The following is a 5,353-nucleotide window of genomic DNA, read 5'->3' as shown; positions in this document are numbered from 1 at the left end:
CTCCATGAACTGAATATGCTTAAATTCTAAGAGTCAGCTATGTAGGTGATCACAGTAGTACTTGTGTTTCTAATCTGCAAAATGGTACATAAGCACAAACTCAAAGTGCTTTGGTAACTAATGGCATTGCATCGCAGCTGGGATTCAGTGATCTACAGCTGAGAGTCAGGGATACACAGCTCTGAGTCAGGTATACACAGCTGCAAGTATACCCAGAAAATAATCCCCAGCAGGAGAGCAGACCCAGCCACAAATCATTAGTTTGATGGTTGAAGAAAGAAGAAATATGCATCACTAGTCATGATTTTGGTGAGTTTTGGTGATTTTTATCTTCTAGCACTCCCTAGAAGATATATCTGCAAGTAGCCATGGTTGCTGTTGAGTAGCAACTGCAACTGCAGGCGAGTGTGACAGAACTTACCATGTCCTGTTTATTAATATATCTGTTATATTTTTAAAGCAGAAAATGCTAAGATTCAAAGAGAATTTCAATTCTTGGGTGGTGTGAATGTGGAAAGGCACTGCTACTGTAGCAAATGGAATGGGAGCCACTCAGAAAGTTAAAATAGAACCACTGTATGGTGGACCTATCCCATTTACGAACAAATAACCAAAATAATTTAAGAGAGTTTTTAAAACTTGCACATGGTGACATTATTCACAATATTTAACATTTGGTAACAACCCAAGTGTCCATCAGCGGGTGAACTGACAAGCAAAATGTGCTAGACACCTACAATGGAATTATTTATTATTTACCCTTAAAAGGGGAAGGAATTCTGAGAAATGCTGTGGCATGGATAAACCTTGGGGGCACTGTGCTATGAGATAAGCCAACACACACAGAAAGATGCAGTCTGATCCTCCTGACCCAAGCTGTAATGAGGACTCAATACCACAGGTGTTTGCTTCGCCACCTTCTGCTTCCTGGGTCCTGAAGATGGCTGCTGAGGGCTGGGCACCTGAGTGTGTTTAACACCACTGACTGCACACGTAAAGATGGTTCGGGGGTTTGTTTTGTGTTATGAATAATCAATCCACTAGGATGAAAGGAAGAAGAATTGGGGGCTGCCCTCCTGGCTCACTGCGGGCACCCAGGCTCTCCTAAGCCTCAACTCTAAACTCTTCCACTTGGAGGCGCCTGGCAGCTCTACACAGCAAGGCGCTGGCCTCTTTCGAAGGTAAGGGAGCTGAGGGATGAGGCCCTGCGTAGAAGAATGCAGAAAGTGAAGCCTGGCGAAGTTTCTCGCCCCCAAGTTCTGCAGCAAGTCAGTCGCAGGGTCAGCTCTCTAGTCTATGGAGTTCCTGTGGCCACTGAAGAGAACACAGCCTTCCCGCCCTTCCTACCACAGGCTTTCCGTGAGTGAGCGTTCACTTGCGTCTCATGACAGCCTCGTGCTGCGTTTGCAGGCGGGAAATTGGATTTTATAAATTCAGTAACTTTCCTCAAGTCACATAGCCAGTGGGTGACAGAGAACAGCTTTTAACCCAGGCGGTCTTGCACCTTCTCCTAGCCCGAAACAGAGCCAAAGTCCAGACCCTGTAGACAGGGACGAAGAGCGCAAGACAGCTCGATTCTGTTTCATCTTCTGAACAGTCTTCCTATTCTGCCTTCTAATTCAGCAAGAGAGCCTTGCAATATAAAATTAAAACAACTCAACAACCGTGAACCATGGCATGGGTGGAGGTGGGGGGGGGGTGGAAGTGGAATTGTTTTGTCTGATGAGTCATCTTTGTCCTTGTCTGGTAAAAACATTGTTTTGTCTCTCTGTGGCCCTTAGTGGTATTTAAGGTTGTACCTAGAGATATCTTGAGTTTGTCTTCTTTGTCTGACTATAAAAATAAAGCCAAATGGCATGCTGCCGGTGCCCGTCCGCAAGGTGAGCCCATGAAGGTGGGGGGCATAAGAAGTAAAATGAGTGCCAGGAAATTTCTTAGCCAAACGAGTGCAGTGCCTTTCCTTCTTCCTGCCGTGTGTCTGTAACACACGCACCCTCAACCCCACTTGGAAAGAGCTCCCTATGTCCAGACATGTGCCCACACTCTGGACCCTTGTCAGCAAGGCAATTCTTAGAAAAGATGACAAAGTGCAATGTGTCCGGTCAGCACCAGGACTGTGTCTCTTCTGATCCAACTTGACGTCTTCCACCTTCCCTCTTCTCTCTTCATAGTCCCAGCCCCGGGTCTTGGTCCCTGCTTAGCTCATGCTATGAGGAGCCAGGCACCATTAGGTTCTTGAGACATTAGTAACAAAACAGACAAAACTCCTCATCTGGAGAAGTTGGCACTCTAGTGGGGTCAGGCAGGAAGTAAACACAATATCGTATAAATGACTATGCTGTTTAATTTGCTAGGAGCTTGTTAGCACTGTGGGGAGAGACGGGGTGCAGTTGGGCATCACACAGAGGAGAGGCGAGAAGGGACAGGTGTGTCCTGCAGCCTTAGGAGTACGATGAGAGGGGGTGTCATGACTTGAGGCTCACGAGAGCATAGGCCATCTGGATAAGAGGAAAGAGCATTTGAACAGAGGACGCCATAGTGGATTTCTACAGCCGTGTGTTCTGTGACCCTCTCTGGGCTTACTGAAGGTCAGCTGACACACGGGTGCTCTGCCTCCTAAGCCGTTTGCAAGTGCAGCCTTGATGTGCAGCCGTGCAGTCTGTAGACACAGTTCTGAGTAACACACAGTGAGAAGAATCCCTCACTAGGACTGGCACTACAGGGACTCACGGGGCTTTGTGGTCACTGTCACCACAACCCTGTGATAGCATCACAATAGCAATGAGAGAGCAAGTGGCTTGAAAGGGAAGCACTGGCTCTATCACGGGGCAGCGTTTCTCAGCATGGTCTTGGGCACAGGGTGGAAGCTGTAAGAAGGGAACACAGCCTAGGTAGAGGTCTCTGTCCCCAGAGACACTAGCAGGATCTTCCCAGTCAAAACGGTCAAAAACGTCTGCAGACTCTGATAAACACCAAACTGCCTTCATTGAGGCCCAGCTGTCCTGGAAGGACCCTAATGGGTCATACTTCACAAAGTTCCTTCTCAGTCTCAGAATCTACCATCTCGTGCCGGTAAGAGCTGGCTCGGTGGTTAAGAGCCCTCGCCGCCCAAGCCTGAGGACTTATGTGCAAATAGCAGCACCCACACAACAAGCTGGCTAAGGCTCTACATGCCTGTAACTTCAGCACCCATGGGAGATGATGACAGAAAGGTTAAGGGGGCCTTCTGCTTGCCAATGTAACCAGAACCAGGAAGCGCCATGTTCAGTAAGACTGTGCCTCCAAGTTATTAGGCAGAGGGTGATGAGGGAGGACACTGCACACCTTCCTCTGCCTCCCCATTCACGTGCAGACGTGTACACCCACCCGTGTGCATATGTGTGTTTGCCTGTGCATACACTATGCACATACACCACAGTTACATATTCATAGACACAAAATTAAATAAAGATAATTAATGTTTAAATACTAACTATTGAGCTAAGTGGGTGGTGTGTTCCCACCCTGTGTCTCCATTTCACAGGAAGGAATGTGCTCATCTTCTGTCTAAGGGCACTCACCTGTGGTGGGTGACATACCTGGGCTTTTAAAACTACAACTAGGGTGTCAATAAAATATAATAAAGAGATATAAAACTGACAGAGTTCTGATTGGGTGTTCTCCGCCTTCCGAGCTTTTGCAAGGACTGTGCAGATGTTTTACACAGGCAAGGAACCACTCAGCCTGGGCTTGCTAATGTGATTAAGAGTTCTAAGCAGATGAAACCATTTCATCAGTGTGTGAAAGTATCAAGGAACCCTGCGCTTAGACAAAAGGTGAGCTTATTCCTTCCTGCGAAATAGAGACACCGTGTGCAAACACACCTGCCCACTTGGCTCAATAATTAAGTCTTGTCTGGATGCAGTGTAAAAATAGGCATTCCTCTGTCTGAACATGAAAATAGCCCTTCCCTAACAAAAGCCAAACGTTTCAGGGCTAAGAAGATGTTTACTTTAGTGAAAAAGTCCTTTCCTCTAGGGATAATTTTGGGTCTATGTAGGTGTCTGTCCGGCAGGGGTAAGCAGGTATATATGGCTGAGAGGAAGCTGTCTGAGCATGCTTCCCACTGAGAGCAGGGTGACAGCAATCACACAGGAGGGCAAGAGCATGTGCTCTGTGAGGCACACCCTCTCCCTTTCCAAAGCTGAGGCTGTGTTGAAATGACAGTGACCGTAGTTGATGGAGCTCCTGAGACTCACCCGGTCAGCATGTACCCATTCAGCAGATACAGCCTGGCACAGCTGCTCCCTGTAATATCCCAAGGAATGAACAAAAATCCCCGACCTAGCAGAAATTTCTTGAAAAGGTAAAAATAGTCAAACACAGAAGGAAGCTCCTATAATCCCAACACTTGGGATGTGGAGGCAGGAGGATCTGGAGTTCAAAGTCAGCCTCAGCTACACAATAAATTTGAGGCCGGACTGGGCTACATAAAACGCTGTCTCAAAAAATAAATGAATTATATAGGTAAGGGGATGGAAATGATTGCAATTATACAAATATCTCCAGTGTGTGTGTGATAATTGAAGCAAAGAGAAAACCGAGCGGGATGACACTGGGAATTTACTACAAACGGAGTGGGAAAATATTTTAGGCTTTGTGGACCAAACAGTCTTCCAGCTCTGCAGTCATCTCCAAGGTCTAAATATAGAAACGGTCTTTGTTCTAGGAAACCTTTAATTGAAGACACAGATGGCTCTAGGTCATAATTTGCTAAACCCCGAGATAAGGTTAAAAAAAAGATCTTGGTCTCAAGGAAATCACAGATTTAAATGAGGTTTGGGGGTCTCACTGGAGAAGAATGTTCTCCCCCAAACCAGAAAAAAGTAGCGAAAAAAATCAGGTCTGTGTTTATACCGCATCTGATAGTGTTCAAGGGGCAAGTGGGAAGTCCTGAGGCAGAGACATGTCTGGTGTGTTTCCCACGTTAGGAGGAGACTCTGTCTGGCTGAGGAATGAACGAGCAACCCTACCCACCATCATTCCACCTGCATCTCCAAGTCATCTCCGGTGCTCTTCCGCTTTCCCCCTTTTCAGTAAAAAGAAACTGTGTTGCAACAATGAGTAAGGGCTCCAAGAAAGGCTCTTTCCTGACCTGGGGAGATAGGAGACATCAGTTCATCGTGACTTGTTTCCATCATGGCCCCAGGGGGGACTCAGTACCAAAATAGAGATGGCAGACGAGGACAAGACCACCTGACCCCAGACACCCCTGCCCCCAGCCCTTCACCAATACAAGAAACTCATGACTAAAGCCTGGTGACCCAGTAAGCAGCTACAAAGTATTATCTCGCTGGCCTGGCGATGTCTTGCT

The sequence above is a fragment of the Microtus ochrogaster genome, linkage group LG1 (genome assembly GCF_000317375.1).
Source record: "Microtus ochrogaster isolate Prairie Vole_2 linkage group LG1, MicOch1.0, whole genome shotgun sequence".
In the NCBI taxonomy this organism is placed as follows: Eukaryota; Metazoa; Chordata; class Mammalia; order Rodentia; family Cricetidae; genus Microtus; species Microtus ochrogaster.
This window is presented reverse-complemented; position numbering follows the sequence as displayed.